Source organism: Ranitomeya imitator, chromosome 3 (assembly GCF_032444005.1).
Source record: "Ranitomeya imitator isolate aRanImi1 chromosome 3, aRanImi1.pri, whole genome shotgun sequence".
NCBI classification, from domain to species: Eukaryota; Metazoa; Chordata; class Amphibia; order Anura; family Dendrobatidae; genus Ranitomeya; species Ranitomeya imitator.
The window spans coordinates 711,706,025-711,724,889 of record NC_091284.1 but is presented as its reverse complement, the minus strand read 5'-3'; the positions used below and the strand labels follow the sequence as shown (position 1 = coordinate 711,724,889).

Genomic DNA, 18,865 nt, shown 5'->3' with positions numbered 1-18,865 from the left:
TAAGGAGCCCATGCAGACAAGGATGGGGATAAGGAGCCCATGCAGACAAGGATGGGAATAAGGGGCCATGCATACAAGAATGGGAATAAGGAGCCATGCAGACAAGGATAGGAATAAGGGGCCATGCATACAAAGATGGGAATAAGGATGGTAATAAGGAGCCATGCATACAAGGATAGGAATAAGGAGCCATGCATACAAGGATGGGAATAAGTAGTCATGCAGACAAGGATGGGAATAAGGAGCCATGCAGACAAGGATGGGAATAAGGGGCCATGCATACAAGGATGGGAATAAGGAGCCATGCATACAAGGATGGGAATAAAAAGCCATGCAGACAAGGATGGGAATAAGGAGCCATGCAGACAAGGATGGGAATAAGGAGCCATGCAGACAAGGATGGGAATAAGGAGCCATGCAGACAAGGATGGGAATAAGGATGGGAATAAGGGGCCATGCATACAAGGATGGGAATAAGGAGCCATGCAGACAAGGATGGTAATAAGGAGCCATGCAGACAAGGATGGTAATAAGGAGCCATGCAGACAAGGATGGGGATAAGGAGCCCATGCAGACAAGGATGGGGATAAGGAGCCCATGCAGACAAGGATGGGAATAAGGGGCCATGCATACAAGAATGGGAATAAGGAGCCATGCAGACAAGGATAGGAATAAGGGGCCATGCATACAAAGATGGGAATAAGGATGGTAATAAGGAGCCATGCAGACAAGGATGGGAATAAGGAGCTATGCAGACTGTGAGCCCACGCGGGCAGGGTCTTCCCTCCTTATGTACCAGTCCTGACTTGTATTGATGAAGATTATTGTACTTGTCTTTAATTATGTATACCCCTCCTCACATGTAAAGAACTATGGAATAAATGGCGCTATAATAATAATAATGCAGATAAGAATGGGAATAAGGAGCCATGCAGACAAGGATGGGGATGAGGAACCATGCATTCCAGAATAGGAAATACGGGACAATGCACATCCGGCTTATACTCGAGTCAATACGTTTTCTCAGTTTTTCGAGGCAAAATTAGGTGCCTCGGCATATACTCGGGTCGACATACACAAGTATATACGGTATCTGAAATAACACAAATATTTACACAAAAAAAGCAGAGACAAGGCATAATATGGAGTAAATTAATTGTTCTACATGTTTTAAAATATATAATCATCTATGAACTCTGCAACCCTATATTACTTCCACGATGAGCGTTTGGTGAATTTTTGATATTGCAGATATTCTGCACCATTTCTGCACCCATTAACCCCTTTACCCCCAAGGGTGGTTTGCACGTTAATGACCAGGCCAATTTTTACAATTCTGACCACTGTCCCTTTATGAGGTTATAACTCCGAAACGCTTCAACGGATCCTGGTGATTCTGACATTGTTTTCTCGTGACATATTGTACTTCATGATAGTGGTAAAATGTCTTTGATAGTACCTGCGTTTATTTGTGAAAAAAACGGAAATTTGGCGAAAATTTTGAAAATTTCGCAATTTTCAAACTTTGAATTTTTATGCAATTAAATCACAGAGATATGTCACACAAAATACTTAATAAGTAACATTTCCCACATGTCTCCTTTACATCAGCATAATTTTGGAACCAATTTTTTTTTTTGTTAGGGAGTTATAAGGGTTAAAAGTTGACCAGCAATTTCTCATTTTTACAACACCATTTTTTTTTAGGGACCACGTCTCATTTGAAGTCATTTTGAGGGGTCTATATGATAGAAAATGCCCAAGTGTGACACCATTCTAAAAACTGCACCCCTCAAGGTGCTCAAAACCACATTCAAGAAGTTTATTAACCCTTCAGGTGTTTAATAGGAATTTTTGGAATGTTTAAATAAAAATGAACATTTAACTTTTTTACACAAAAAATTTACTTCAGCTCCAATTTGTTTTATTTTACCAAGGGTAACAGGAGAAATTGGACCCAAAAAGTTGTTGTCCAATTTGTCCTGAGTACGCTGATACCCCATATGTGGCAGTAAACCACTGTTTGGGCGCATGGGAGAGCTCGGAAGGGAAGGAGCGCTATTTGACTTTTCAATGCAAAATTGACAGGAATTGAGATGGGACGCCATGTTGCGTTTGGAGAGCCACTGATGTGCCTAAACATTGAAACCCCCCACAAGTGACACCATTTTGGAAAGTAGACCCCCTAAGGAACTTATCTAGAGGTGTGGTGAGCACTTTGACCCACCAAGTGCTTCACAGAAGTTTATAATGCAGAACCGTAAAAATAAAAAATCATATTTTTTCACAAAAATTATATTTTTGCCCCCAATTTTTTATTTTTCCAAGGGTAAGAGAAGAAATTGGACCTCAAAAGTTGTTGTCCAATTTGTCCCGAGTACGCTGATACCCCATATGTGGCAGTAAACCACTGTTTGGGCGCATGGGAGAGCTCGGAAGGGAAGGAGCGCCGTTTGACTTTTCAATGCAAAATTGACAGGAATTGAGATGGGACGCCATGTTGCGTTTGGAGAGCCACTGATGTGCCTAAACATTGAAACCCCCCACAAGTGACACCATTTTGGAAAGTAGACCCCCTAAGGAACTTATCTGGATGTGTGGTGAGCACTTTGACCCACCAAGGGCTTCACAGAAGTTTATAATGCAGAGCCATAAAAATAAAACAAAATTTTTTTCCCACAAAAATTATTTTTTAGCCCCCAGTTTTGTATTTTCCCTAGGGTAACAGGAGAAATTGGACCCCAAAAGTTGTTGTCCAATTTGTCCTGAGTACGCTGATACCCCATATGTGGGGGGGAACCACCGTTTGGGCGCATGGGAGGGTTCGGAAGGGAAGGAGCGCCATTTGGAATGCAGACTTAGATGGAATGGTCTGCAGGCGTCACATTGCGTTTGCAGAGCCCCTAATGTACCTAAACAGTAGAAACCCCCCACAAGTGACACCATTTTGGAAAGTAGACCCCCTAAGGAACTCATCTTGATGTGTTGTGAGAGCTTTGAACCCCCAAGTATTTCACTACAGTTTATAACGCAGAGCCATGCAAATAAAAAATATTTTTTTTTCCACAAAAATTATATTTTAGCCCCCAGTTTTGTATTTTTCCAAGGTTAGCAGGAGAAATTGGACCCTAAATGTTGTTGTCCAATTTGTCCTGAGTACGCTGATACCCGATATGTGGGGGGGAACCACCGTTTGGGCGCATGGGAGGGCTCGGAAGGGAAGGAGCATCATTTGGAATGCAGACTTAGATGGATTGGTCTGCAGGCGTCACATTGCGTTTGCAGAGCCCCTAATGTACCTAAACAGTAGAAACCCCCCACAACTGACCCCATATTGGAAACTAGACCCCTCAATGAACTTATCTAGATGTGTTGTGAGAACTTTGAACCCCCAAGTGTTTCACTACAGTTTATAACGCAGAGCCGTGAAAATAAAAAATCTTTTTGTTTTCCCACATAAATTATTTTTTAGCCCCCAGTTTTGTATTTTCCCAAGGGTAACAGGAGAAATTGGTCCACAAAAGTTGTTGTCCAATTTGTCCTGAGTACGCTGATACCCCATATGTTGGGGTAAACCCCTGTTTGGGCACACAGGAGAGCTCGGAAGGGAAGGAGCACTGTTTTACTTTTTCAACGCAGAATTGGCTGGAATTGAGATCGGACGCCATGTCGTGTTTGGAGAGCCCCTGATGTGCCGAAACAGTGGAAACCCCCCAATTATAACTGAAACCCTAATCTAAACACACCCCTAACCCTAATTCCAACGGTAACCCTAACCACACCTCTAACCCTGACACACCCCTAACCCTAATCCCAACCCTATTCCCAACTGTAAATGTAATCTAAACCCTAACCCTAACTTTAGCCCCAACCCTAACTGTAGCCCCAACCCTAACCCTAGCCCTAACCCTAGCCCTAACCCTAGCCCTAACCCTAGCCCTAACCCTAGCCCTAACCCTAGCCCTAACCCTAGCCCTAACCCTAACCCTAGCCCTAGCCCTAACCCTAGCCCTAACCCTAGCCCTAACCCTAACCCTAATCCGAAAATGGAAATAAATACATTTTTTTTTATTTTTCCCTAACTAAGGGGGTGATGAAGGGGGGTTTGATTTACTTTTATAGCGAGTTTTTTAGCGGATTTTTATGATTGGCAGCCGTCACACACTGAAAGACCCTTTTTATTGCAAAAAATATTTTTTGCAATACCACATTTTGAGAGCTATAATTTTTCCATATTTTGGTCCACAGAGTCATGTGAGGTCTTGTTTTTTGCGGGACGAGTTGACGTTTTTATTGAAAACATTTTTGGGCACGTGACTTTTTTTATCGCTTTTTATTCCGATTTTTGTGAGGAAGAATGACCAAAAGCCAGCTATTCATGAATTTCTATTGGGGCAGGCGTTTATACCGTTCCGCGTTTGGTAAAATTGATAAATCAGTTTTATTCTTCGGGTCAGTACGATTACAGCGATACCTCATTTATATCATTTTTTTATGGTTTGGTGCTTTTATACGATAAAAACTATTTTACAGAAAAAATAATTATTTTTGCATCGCTTTATTCTCAGGACTATAACTTTTTTATTTTTTTGCTGATGATGCTGTATGGCGGCTCTTTTTTTGCGGGACAATATGACGCTTTCAGCGGTACCATGGTTATTTATATCTGTCCTTTTGATCGCGTGTTATTCCACTTTTTGTTCGGCGGTATGATAATAAAGCGTTGTTTTTTGCCTCGTTTTTTTTTTTTTTTCTTACGGTGTTTACTGAAGGGGTTAACTAGTGGGACAGTTTTATAGGTCGGGTCGTTACGGACGCGGCGATACTAAATATGTGTACTTTTATTGTTTTTTTTTTTTATTTAGATGAAGAAATGTATTTATGGGAATAATATATTTTTTTTTTTTCATTATTTTGGAATATTTTTTTTTATTTTTTTTACACATTTGGAAAATTTTTTTTTTACTTTTTTACTTTGTCCCAGGGGGGGACATCACAGATCAGTGATCTGACAGTTTGCACAGCACTCTGTCAGATCACTGATCTGACATGCAGCGCTGCAGCCTTCACAGTGCCTGCTCTAAGCAGGCTCTGTGAAGCCACCTCCCTCCCTGCAGGACCCGGATCCGCGGCCATCTTGGATCCGGGGCTCGAGCAGGGAGGGAGGTGAGGAGACCCTCGCAGCAACGCGATGACATCGCGTTGCTGCGGGGGGCTCAGGGAAGCCCGCAGGGAGCCCCCTCCCTGCGCGGTGCTTCCCTGCACCGCCGGCACATCGCGATCATCTTTGATCGCGGTGTGCCGGGGGTTAATGTGCCGGGGGCGGTCCGTGACCGCTCCTGGCACATAGTGCCGGATGTCAGCTGCGATAAGCAGCTGACACCCGGCCGCGATCGGCCACGCTCCCCCCGTGAGCGCGGCCGATCGGCTATGACGTACTATCCCGTCCAGGGTCAGATAAGCCCAGGGCACCTCGACGGGATAGTACGTCTAAGGTCACAGAGGGGTTAAAGGGAACCTGTCACCCCCAAAATCGAAGGTGAGCTAATCCCACCGGCATCAGGGGCTTATCTACAGCATTCTGTAATACTGTAGATAAGCCCCCGATGTATCCTGAAAGATGAGAAAAAGAAGGTATATTATACTCTCCTGGGCGGGCGGTCCGATCCGATGGGTGTCGCGGTCCGGTCCGGGGCCTCCCATCTTCTTACGATGACGTCCTCTTCTTGTATTCATGCTGCGGCTCCGGCGCAGGCGTACTTTGTCTGCCCTGTTGAGGGCAGAGCAAAGTACTGCAGTGCGCAGGCGCCGGGCCTCTCTGACCTTTCCCGACACCAGCGCACTGCAGTACTTTGCTCTGCCCTCAACAGGGCAGACAAAGTATGCCTGCGCCGGAGCGTGAATACAAGAAGAGGACGTCATCGTAAGAAGATGGGAGGCCCCGGACCAGACCGCGACACCCATTGGATTGGACCGCAACGGGACTGCCCCTGGGTGAGTATAATCTAACCTCTTTTTCTCATCTTTCAGGTTACATCGGGGGCTTATGTACAGCATTACAGAATGCTGTAGATAAGTCCCTGATGCTGGTGGGCTTAGCTCGTCTTCGATTTTGGGGGTGACAGGTTCCATTTAAGTAAATTCTTTGGAGTGAATTTTTTTTTTTACATGCCTTTTTATCATGCATTTGACGCTTTAGTTTTTGGTCTCTTTTTAGTGTGTCATGTTTTTAATAAAGCTGCTTTGTTTTTGATACTTTGGTACTTCCAGGTATTTGGCTTTAACAATATTTCATGTATTTTTAGTGTAATTCCAAAGCAGAAATGATTTTTTACATTTGGATATTCTGCATCCAATGCGGAATCTATTGAGAAAATCAGCGTGTAAGGCCATAATCCCATGATGAGCTTTTGGTGAGTTTTTGAGGCTGCAGAATTTCTGCACCTATTGTTTAAATTAGGTTACTTGCATTTTTTCTTTGCGTTGTTCTCTATGTTTTTTTAACATGCCTTTTTATCTAATTTTTGACTCTGTGTTATTTTGTCTGCTTGTTGTGTATTTCTTTAAATAAAGCTGCTTTGTTTTTTATACTTATTGTGTTTTTGCTTTGATAAAAGTTTAATGCTATAGTTAGGTGTGGGTTATAAGCGTTTTTGATGGGTTTTCGTGGCGGAAACGCATTAAAAATTAATGTGCGGATTTTCTGCATTTAATGTAAGTCTATGGAGGAAATCCGCACAGAAAACTGAGCGTACCCGCAAGATAAATTGGCATGCTGTGGATTTGAAACTCGCACTGCAGGTCAGTTTACTCAGCGTTATGAAGAAGCACAATCCCATCCAGTTTGCTAGAAATGTAAGACGCTGCGTTTTTGATACAGCAAAAACACACTGCGTCAAAAATGTACCAAAAGCTCATCACGGGAATGTAACCTAAGGCTTCTTTCACACGTCTGTCGGTAGTCGCCCGTCACGAAGCGTTGGCTTGACGTACCGACGGAAGTGTTTGCTTTCACATTTCCGTCTGCTTTGCCGGGCAGGAAAGAGTCATTTCCTGCCGGGCTTGCGCAGACGGGAAAACTGGATGTGACGTACAGAAAAACGTTCCCTTGAACGTTTTTCTGTGACGGCGGTCCATCAAAACCCGAAGCAATCCAGTGCACGCCGGATGCAACGTGTGGCCATACGTCACGATCCGTCAGCAATACAAGTCTATGGGAAAACGCAGGATCCTGCATTTTCAAAAATCGACGGATTGCGACGTGACACAAAAGACGGAAATGTGAAAGTAGCCTAACTCATCGTATTCGCAAACAAAATTGACATGTTGCGGATTTGAAACCCGCACTACAGGTCAGCTTATGCAGCGTAAAAAAAGCACAGTGGGCATGAAATTTACTGAGATTACTATGGGGGTACTTCCTCTTTGAAAATCAAATGGTCCTTATCAGATGGCACCTATCACCGAGCGGGATTGTTAAGATATAAGTAATCGCTGTTATGTTTGGCATACATTACCTAAGATTATTACAGCCGTTGAACCTTATGCTAAAAGGGGAAATGCATAGAGTTTGTGTTTTGGTAATGGAAGTTAAGATTAGTGATGAGCGAGTATACTCGTTGCTCGGGTTTTCCTGAGCACGCTCGGGTGACCTCCGAGTATTTATGACTGCTCGGTGATTTTGTTTTGCATGATTTACAGCTACTAGCCTGCTTGATTACATGTGGGGATTCCCTAGCAACCAGGCAACCCCACATGTACTCAGCCTGGCTAGTAGCCATAAATCATTCAGCTGCAGCGATGAAAACTGAATCTCAGAGCAGTCATAAATACTCGGAGGTCACCCAAGCGTGCTCGGGAACGAGTATACTCGCTCATCAATAGTAGATCCTTGATTCCACCTAAAAAAAAATAGAGGGGGCACCCCATTATACAAGATTTATCTGCCTTCACCTACTTGGATTGGGAAGGCTTCTGAGCTGTACATCAGTGTCTGACCATAAGGGATTTCCTCCATATATGACACCTTTAATAGGCTGTTGGACTGTCGGCACATGAGGATAGCATCAGTATCTGATACATCAGTCTTTCAGGTCATATCACTTTCTCCCCTCCCATTTCTTGTTAATAAGGCCAGGTTCACATAGCATAACAGCAGCCCTTTCAACACATGCGTTGAACGGGCTGCGTTAACGTAAGTGCTGATATGTCATCGCGCTAGTGCAGATAGAGCTAGCAGATGGTCTATCTGCACTAGCGGTGACGGACCCGGAAACGCTGCAGCCCATGTCCCAGGGCCCGTCACTCAATGACGGCACATCGCTAGCGCTCGCCCATTTTGGGCGTGCGCTTGTGATGCGTCCGAGATAGGGCTTAATGGCAGCTTTAACGGACTGCGTTACACCGCGTTATGCCGCAATGTAACGCAGTCCGTCTAATGGACTACGGAAACGTAATGTGAACCCAGCCTAACACATCTGTGCTAGGTGGAGTGTGTATCTCATTTTCCCGTACATCAATAGTGAATTAATAGGGTGAGAAGGGTCAGCAGCCATCAAGTGGTGGCGCCATGTGCACAGGTCTAGGGTGCCAACCCCGCTGCCAGGCAGGTGAAAAATTTAAGATGAGATAGGGATAGATTGTGTCCCTTTTGTTGTACATATTTGAGTTAAATAGTGTCCCAGCCAATTAATATCAGCCCACAGCTGTCTGTTAAGCCTTTGCTGGTTAGTAAATATATGGAGGACCCCACTTCATTTTTGGTGGGTCCCCCTTTACTAACCAGTAAAGTTTACAGAAACAGCTGTGAGCTGATGATATTAATAGGCTGGGAACCTTTCTGACTATTGAACACTTCTCCTAGTATTAACACCAGCCCCCAGCTGTCTACTTTCCCTCAGCTGGTAAGGAACATTAAGGGGTACCCCCACACCGTTTTATTTGTTTACTTAAAGGGAACCTGTCACCTGAATTTGGCGGGACTGGTTTTGGGTCATATGGGTGGAGTTTTCAGGTGTTTGATTCACCCTTTCCTTACCTGCTGGCTGCATGCTGGCTGCAATATTGGATTGAAGTTCATTCTCTGTCCTCGGTAGTACACGCCAGTGTAAGGCAAGGGTGAATCAAACACCTGAAAACTCCGCCCATATGACCCAAAACCAGTCCCGCCAAATTCAGGTGACAGGTTGCCTTTAATAGGTGCGATACTCAGACGGCGGGTGCTGACTACAAGTCTCATCAGCGTTGCTAGGTCGAGCTGATCACAGAATGATCAGGCGACAATGAGGAGAATTTGATTCAGCACCCGGAGCCGGGAACCAGAGGAAACTGTACTGCTTTTTTCCAGAAGCCGGTATGTGTCACACTGATGCAGCACACGGATGGCAGGGGGGAAGCAAAAGAGATTATAAAGCCATTACAGCACAAGATCACAGCTGATTCTTTACGTGAGGCAAAACATATCACTGCCTGTTTTTAAGCAATATTTTACCTGAAAGACAGAATCATTTGCGATCCCATGCGGTCCTGTCTGTATACTCTTTTGCTTCCTGCCCTGCCCAGGAGATGTGATATGATCAGACCATGTTCCTCTACGGTCAGACACAGCAATTACACAGTACACAGCAGGGACAGATTTATAAGATTATCTCAGCACAGGAACATTTTTTTTAAACACATCCAATTGTGGAAATTACTATTATTATTATTATTATTATTATTATTCAAAGATCTATTGCTTGAAATGTTGCTTTAAATTAACTTTGTTGGTGGGAAAACCCCTTTAACCTGACAACTTGATGTGTCCTTACCGTCTGCGATTGTGAAATCACTGTTATCAGGCACATACGCTCAGGCGGTATGCATCCAACAGTGTGTACAGTCAGGATAGATGCCGAGGCATCCGTCTACTATAGGGACCCCTTGTAAAGAAATGTACATCGCATGGTATCTGTTTTTTTTTGCAGTGGCCCTCTATATAGTAAAGCACAGACTGCTCCCCTTTCCCAGAAAATTAATCAAATCAAATGGTATGCAGTCGCATGTAGGCCAGAAGAGCACACTTTTGGCCTCTGTTTAGTGCATGGGGTTTTATGGCAATGTTAAAGTTATGTTCTGAAAAGCTCTGTGAGCCCTATCCCAGCAGAGCACCAGTACAATACAGATACAAAGCTTAGAGAAAAGATGCTAGGTAACTTCTCCAACTCATATACAGCCTTCCTGTCATCATTAGCACTGAAATGTTGCAACAGGAGACCTAGAGTGGTTTACAAAACTACAGACATCATTCTTATTATATAACGACAAAGCATTCTGCAACTGTAATATATTTTACAAGCACATTTCGGATAAATTACAAGATCTTTGCTTGCTATCAGTGAATAAAGACATAAGTACGGTACCTCTCTGAGGTCCAGGCTGTTTAGAGAAAATCCCCAGTATGCCTATAGGTGCCCATTCATATTAGATACAAGTAGTCAAACTCACTGATTTGGAGGGGACTGGATGACTTTTGTGTACGAGGTTCTCGGAGGCTATGTTGTACAATGAGTTTTTGGTGAGCTTTTTACACTGCGTATTTTCGAAAAAATACAAGTAACGTATTTTACTTAATGAGTATGGAAATAGTATAGAAAATCTGCAACATCAAAAATTCACCAAAAGCTTATCATGTGAATACAGCCGGACTGGCAGGAAAAAGATGGGGCAAGTTGGTTTTCAAGATGGCCAATGATTTGTTTCCATAGGTAATAGGCTGCTACCAGAGATTTCGACCCGCGGCTTAATCCCCTCTCCCACTGAAATTATATGCATTCGGGGGAGTTAGGCCAGTAGCCCTCAGCAGAACAAGCATTCGGCAGACAGCTATATAACGCTACTTTTATACATATTTTTAGTCCATGTATATAATGAACTAGATGGTGGCCCGATTCTAACGCATCAGGTATTCTAGAACAGGGGTGTCAAACTGCATTCCTCGAGGGCTGCAAACAGGTCATGTTTTCAGGATTTCCTTGTACTGCACAGGTGATAATTTAATCACCTACACAAATAATGAGTTGGTGATTAAATTATCACCTGTGCAGTACAAGGGAATCCTGAAAACATGACCTGTTTGAGGCCCTCGAGGAATGCAGTTTGACACCCCTGTTCTAGAATATGCATGTCCACGTAGTATATTGCCCATCCAACGTAGTATATTGCCCAGCCCACGTAGCATATTGCACAGCCCACGTAGTATATGGCCCAGCCCACGTAGTATATGGCCCAGCCCACGTAGTATATTGCCCACCCACTGAAATCATATGCATTCGGGGGAGTCAGGCCAGTAGCTCTCAGCAGAACAAGCATTCGGCAGCTATATAACGCTACTTTTATACATATTTTTAGTCCATGTACATAATGAATTGCACACACACCCAATGTCAGCTTGTATACCGGTGCATATGGGCTATGCTCCACACGGTCCTTAGTTCCAAGTAGTGAAAAACTGCAACATGTGCCAGTCTGATCCACATGGCGGACCAAACTAATGCATGTTTATATCAGGGAACTCCTACATCGGTCACACGCAGCTAGCATAGTCTGTCATTTACAGATATGACTTGTCCGATAATCTAAGCCAGGGGTCCCCAACTCCAGTCCTCAAGGCCCACCAACATGTTATGTTTTCAGGATTTCCTTAGTCTTGCCCAGGTAATAATTGCATCACCTGTGCAATGCAAAGGAAATCCTGAAAACATGACCTGTTGGTGGGCCTTGAGGACTGGAGTTGGGGACCCCTGATCTAAGCGGCCTGTGTGAACACAGCCTAATGCTTTATCCAGACTTCTGTGGTCTGCGGTTTTCACGGATAGAACATGTTCCAGTTATAATATATTTGGCCATTCACATGTCCATGATTTTTGTGGACTATTTGTTAGTAACCTCGGCTCCTGATCTGCTGTGAGCGTGAGCCAAGTGACAGTGCTCTGTGCTCCGATCCTCTCGCCTGCGAGAATCGCAGCATAGGTGTGGAGGAGACGGAAAAAGTCATTTCTCCATCTCCTCTGCTGCCGGCGTCAGCGGGAATTGCACTGCACTTGGGTGATATCTGAGTGCAGTGCGATGTTTCACACCCACCCATAAACTTATAGCATAGGATTAAATTGGTACGAATGCAATCCGATTTTTAATCGGATTGCATTCGTTCAATTTATTCGTGAGTGGGAATGAACCCGAGACTTGTGACCGTTATATCCGACTTCCGGTCAGTCGGAAGTTGCGGTCATAAGATGGTGACACAGGACTTCAGTGGCTCCGGGAAGAGCTGCAGACAGCGCCTGGTAAGTATATGGCCAGGGGCAGGGAACTTACATTAGTGATATCACGCCAGTAGGTAAATAAAAAACAAAACGCTGGAGTGGTGAACTCCAGACATAATGCCAGAAAAGAAATACCGTAAACCAGAACATAACCAGCCCCCTTACACAAATATAGATCCCAGCCACCGAAGTAGCCGAACACAGACCCTTGGGAGAAGATAACTTATAGACTGTTGGGGGTCAAACCCCTGGGATCTGCACCAATTGGTAAAACGGGGCACTTTTATGCCCGTTAGGCCGGGGACACACACAACATATAAAAAAACGGTCCGTTTTTGACGGACGAGAATCGCACAAATTTTTACAAAACAGTGCGATTTTCTCGCATCAAATGATCCGTGTGACATCCGTATGGCATCCGTACTGCGTGTTTTTATCGCAGGCTTGCAAAACCAACATACGCCAATACAAGGGATCCATGTGTCAAAAAAAACAAACATATATACTGTATATATATATATATATATATATATATATATATATATATATATATATATATATATATATGTATATATGTATATATATATATATATATATATATATATATATATATATATATATATATGTCAGTAGACACATATATGTATATATATTAATATTTCATCCAGCGCGATATAGCAGAAAGCCGGTAATTCAATTGCCGGCTTCTGCTTTCTCCTTCCTAAAACCCGACATGATTTGAGACCTGGTTTACATACAGTAAACCATGTCTTCTCTCCTTTTTTTTTGCAGATTCCACACTACTAATGTCAGTAGTGTGTCTATGCAAAATTTGGCCGTTCTAGCTACTAAATTAAGGGGTTAAATGGCGGAAAAAATTGGCGGAAAAACTTACCTAGAAAGCCTGGGAGCTTCCAGATGTGCCTTTTCTGGGGTGGCTGGGGGCAGATGTTTTTAGCCAGGGGGGGGCCAATAACCGTGGACCCTCTCCAGGCTATTAATATCTGCCCTCAGTCACTGGCTTTACTACTCTGGCGGAGAAAATTGTGCGGGAGCCCACGCCAATTTTTTCCGCCATTTAACCCCCTAATTTAATAGCTAGAACGGCCAAATTTTGCATAGACACACTACTGACATTAGTAGTGTGGAATATGCAAAAAAAATGGGGAGAAGACATGGTTTACTGTATGTAAACCAGGTCTCATATCATGTCGGGTTTTAGGAAGGAGAAAGCAGAAGCCGGCAATTAAATTACCGGCTTTCTGCTATATCGCGCTGGATGAAATATTAATATATATATATATATATATATATATGTGTGTCTCACTGACATATATATATATATATATATATATATATATATCCCTATTCTATGTGTACACATTTATTCGACCTATTCTATTCTAAGCTGTCAGTGTGATTTTACTGTACACCGCACTGAATTGCTGGCTTTTCTCTCTAACAGCGCTGCGTATTCCTCGCAAGTCACACTGCTGGTCCGTGTGTGATCCGTATTTTTGGGGCTTCCATAGACTTTCATTGGCGATTCTCGGCCGCGAAACGCTGACAATCGCAGCATGCTGCGATTTCACTCGGATCCTGAATACGGCCGAGAAAATATCGGATGATGGGAGCTGCCCCATAGATTAACATTGGGACGAGTGCTATGCGATTTTTTATCGCATTGCACTCGTCCGTATTACGGTCTAGTGTGACCCCGGCCTTAGTATGGAGCAGCAGTGTGTATGCCCAGCCGCAACTTAATTTATTCCGTTATTCCAGCAGCCCCACAGAAAATAAGTCATTGTCTTCCCTGTGGATAGGTGATAATGTATCTTCACTGAATCACTGGATAACCCCAGTAAATACAGACACTAGACCAGACTATTCCTAAATAAACACAACCCAATCCCCCTGCCTGTACCCTGACCAGATTATTCACAAACTAGAGCCACAGACCTCTCTGACCATCCCAGAACCGATTACCAGGCCGCTACTACACAAATGCCTCAACCAAAATACTAACTAAAGACCCCAATCAGACTATAATAGTGTAGACCCAATGGTAGGCTATCCCTAACATACTCCAGAGCAGAATACCCTTAAATACAGACCCCAAAACAGACAATTCTTAAGCAGACCACTCCTCCCCCAGAACATGATAATAAATGCAGGCTCCCATACCGGACTATTCCCAAAATACAGACTCCAGAGCAGTCTACCCCAAAATCCAGACCTCAGCTGAGATAACCCCTGAATGTAGATACCAGAACAGTCTACCCCAAAATACACTCCTGATGAGATTACCTCTAAATACAGACCCCAGACGAGAGTACCCCTAAATACAGACCCCCAGATCAGACTACCCCTAAATACCGACCCCCAGATCAGACTACACTCCTGATGAGATTACCTCTAAATACAGACCCCAGACGAGAGTACCCCTAAATACAGACCCCCAGATCAGACTACCCCTAAATACAGACCCCCAGATCAGACTACCCCTAAATACTGACCCCCAGATCAGACTACACTCCTGATGAGATTACCTCTAAATACAGACCCCAGATGAGAGTACCCCTAAATACCGACCCCCAGATCAGACTACCCCTAAATACAGACCCCCAGATCAGACTACCCCTAAATACAGACCCCCAGATCAGACTACCCCTAAATACAGACCCCCCAGATCAGACTACCCCTAAATACCGACCCCCAGATCAGACTACACTCCTGATGAGATTACCTCTAAATACAGACCCCAGACGAGAGTACCCCTAAATTTACACCCCCAGATCAGACTACCCCTAAATACAGACCCCCAGATCAGACTACACTCCTGATGAGATTACCTCTAAATACAGACCCCAGACGAGAGTACCCCTAAATACCGACCCCCAGATCAGACTACCCCTAAATACAGACCACCAGATCAGACTACCCCTAAATACCGACCCCCAGATCAGACTACACTCCTGATGAGATTACCTCTAAATACAGACCCGACGAGAGTACCCCTAAATACAGACCCCCAGCTCAGACTACCCCTAAGTACAGCCCCCCAGATCAAACTATCCCTAAATACAGACCCCCAGATCAAACTATCCCTAAATACAGACCCCCAGAACAGACTATCCCTAAAAACAGACCCCAGGTCAGACTACCCCTAAATACAGACCCCAGACGAGACTATCCCTAAATACATACCCCCAGATCAGACCCCCAGATAAGACTAACCCTAAATACAGACCCCCACATGAGACAACCCGTAAATACAGACCCCAGATCAGACTACCTCTAAATACAGACCCCGAGAAAAGACTACCCCTAAATACAAACCCCAGACGAGACTATCCCTAAAGACAGACCCCCAGGTCAGACCCCCAGATTAGACTACCCGTAAATACAGAACCCAAGCTAAGACTATTCCTAAATACACTTCTCCGACCAGACTGCTAAATCCGGACTCCAGACCAGTCTATGCCTAAAATCCAGACCCCAGGCCAGAAGAGCAGATACCCTTCCCTACTCCTGTGCTCCCCTCACTTTCTAGTGGCACAGTATAGCCACATCCCAGTGCCGTACGTTGCCAGTGGCGGTGCCCAGGATTTGTGAGAATGGTGACTTGCCTACTTTTCTCTGACATCTCCGCTTCTAATGTTCATTGAATTACATTCTCCAGAAAGTCAGAGCAGAACAAAAAAGTCACAAGAACGGACAAAAAAACCTAATAGATGGAAACGCGTCAGGCAGATGAGATGTTTCTGGGGAGCAAAGTGCAGATCGGGATGGCGCCCCTGTGGGGATGGGGATGGCGCCCCTGTGGGGATGGCGCCATGTGGGGATGAGGATAGCGCCATGTGGGGATGGCGCCCTGTGGGGATGGGGATAGCGCCCTGTGGGGATGGGGATGGCGCCCCTGTGGGGATGGGGATGGTGCCCCTATGGGGATGGGGATGGCGCCCCTGTGGGGATGGGGATGGCACCCTGTGGGGATGGGGATGGCGCCCCTGTGGGGATGGGGATGGTGCCCCTGTGGGGATGGGGATGGCGCCATGTGGGGATGAGGATAGCGCCATGTGGGGATGGCGCCCTGTGGGGATGGGGATAGCGCCCTGTGGGGATGGGGATGGCGCCCCTGTGGGGATGGGGATGGTGCCCCTATGGGGATGGGGATGGCGCCCCTGTGGGGATGGGGATGGCACCCCTGTGGGGATGGGGATGGCGCCCCTGTGGGGATGGGGATGGCGCCCCTGTGGGGATAGGGATGGCGCCCCTGTGGGGATGGGGATGGTGCCCCTATGGGGATGGGGATGGCGCCCCTGTGGGGATGGGGATGGCACCCTGTGGGGATGGGGATGGCGCCCCTGTGAGGATGGGGATGGCGCCCTGTGGGGATGGGGATGGCGCCCTGTGGGGATGGGGATGGCGCCCCTGTGAGGATGGGGATGGCGCCCCTGTGAGGATGGGGATGGCGCCCTGTGGGGATGGGGATGGCGCCCCTGTGAGGATGGGGATGGCGCCCCTGTGGGGATGGGGATGGCGCCCCTGTGAGGATGGGGATGGCACCCTGTGGGGATGGGGATGGCGCCCCTGTGGGGATGGGGATGGCGCCCCTGTGAGGATGGGGATGGCACCCTGTGGGGATGGGGATGGTGCCCCTGTGGGGATGGGGATGGCGCCATGTGGGGATGAGGATAGCGCCATGTGGGGATGGCGCCCTGTGGGGATGGGGATAGCGCCCTGTGGGGATGGGGATGGCGCCCCTGTGAGGATGGGGATGGCGCCCTGTGGGGATGGCGCCCCTGTGAGGATGGGGATGGCGCCCTGTGGGGATGGGGATGGTGCCCCTGTGGGGATGGGGATGGCGCCCCTGTGAGGATGGGGATGGCACCCTGTGGGGATGGGGATGGCGCCCCTGTGGGGATGGGGATGGCGCCCCTGTGGGGATGGGGATGGCGCCCCTGTGGGGATGGGGATGGCGCCCCTGTGGGGATGGGGATGGCGCCCCTGTGGGGATGGGGATGGCGCCCTGTGGGGATGGGGATGGCGCCCTGTGGGGATGGGGATGGCGCCCTGTGGGGATGGGGATGGCGCCCCTGTGAGGATGGGGATGGCGCCCTGTGGGGATGGGGATGGTGCCCCTGTGGGGATGGGGATGGCGCCCCTGTGAGGATGGGGATGGCACCCTGTGGGGATGGGGATGGCGCCCCTGTGGGGATGGGGATGGCGCCCCTGTGGGGATGGGGATGGCGCCCTGTGGGGATGGGGATGGCGCCCTGTGGGGATGGGGATGGCACCCCTGTGAGGATGGGGATGGCACCCTGTGGGGATGGGGATGGCGCCCCTGTGGGGATGGGGATGGCGCCCCTGTGAGGATGGGGATGGCGCCCCTGTGGGGATGGCGCCCCTGTGGGGATGGGGATGGCGCCCCTGTGAGGATGGGGATGGCGCCCTGTGGGGATGGGGATGGTGCCCCTGTGGGGATGGGGATGGTGCCCCTGTGGGGATGGGGATGGCGCCCCTGTGAGGATGGGGATGGCGCCCCTGTGAGGATGGCGCCCCTGTGGGGATGGGGATGGCGCCCCTGTGGGGATGGGGATGGCGCCCCTGTGGGGATGGGGATGGCGCCCCTGTGGGGATGGGGATGGCGCCCCTGTGGGGATGGGGATGGCGCCCCTGTGGGGATGGGGATGGCGCCCCTGTGGGGATGGGGATGGCGCCCCTGTGGGGATGGGGATGGCGCCCCTGTGGGGATGGGGATGGCACCCATGTACCCTGCAGCAGCTCTCAGGTCCTGACACAAGTTCTCTTTGGGATTTCTCCAGAAGAGATGTCACACAATGGAGCCCACTGCGGACGTCCCGGGGCTGAGTTGCCGGTGACAGAGCGGCTGTAGAAGTGACAGCAGCACCTTGTATCATGGAGGAGCTGGCAGGCTGAGCACTACTACTCCCAGCACACACGCCTCCCTGCCATACATGCTGCCTCGCACCAGTTACTACAAGCTGTGGTCACAGGGAGAGGTGAATGTCAGTGACGCGTCTGTGCCCGGAGCAGAGGCAGTCCCCGCACTCACCGCTGTAGTTAGTGCATTACCTGTGTCCGGACCCCACGGCTCCAGCGCTCTCCGTACACGCAGCTTCCAGTCACAGGAACTGGGGGAAAACACGAAAGGACGTGACAAGTTTCCCCGGCCGGGCGGAGAGAGGGGAATGTCCCGGCAGTGGGCGGAGGCGGCGGCTGACAGCACGGAGCGTGCCCCAGTCACAGGCGGCTCTGTCACCGGCGGGGCGGGGCTGCGCGGGTTAACCCTTCACTGCGCGGCAAGCGCTGCATAAATTACAGCGGCTACTACTCATAAACACCCGCAGTCACCGGGGGCTCTCCCTTCCTGCTGGGACCGAGTTTTAGGGTTTTTGCACTTTCTTCCCCTTCTGCCAAGAGCCATAACTTTCTGTGACCGTAGTTGTGAGGGCTGTATTTATGGAGCAGGTGTAGTTCGGATTTATACCACTCACTTTACCGTATAATGTGCTGGAAACTGGGGAGAAAACCCAGTG

General features: G+C 47.5%; 1 protein-coding gene across 3 annotated transcripts in view; it reads right to left on the bottom strand.

Moving 5' to 3' along the window:
- Positions 1-18,536, bottom strand: part of VDR (vitamin D receptor) — a 234,675-nt gene extending 216,139 nt beyond the window's left edge. The window contains exon 1 of one of the 3 annotated variants that reach the window (XM_069758679.1): positions 18,402-18,536. The gene's annotated coding sequence lies outside the window, so the exon portion shown is untranslated. Of the gene's footprint in view, positions 1-18,381 lie in introns of all 3 variants that reach the window. The other 2 variants (XM_069758681.1, XM_069758680.1) reach the window with 2 other exon arrangements.
- Between the last annotated feature and the right edge of the window lie 329 nt (positions 18,537-18,865).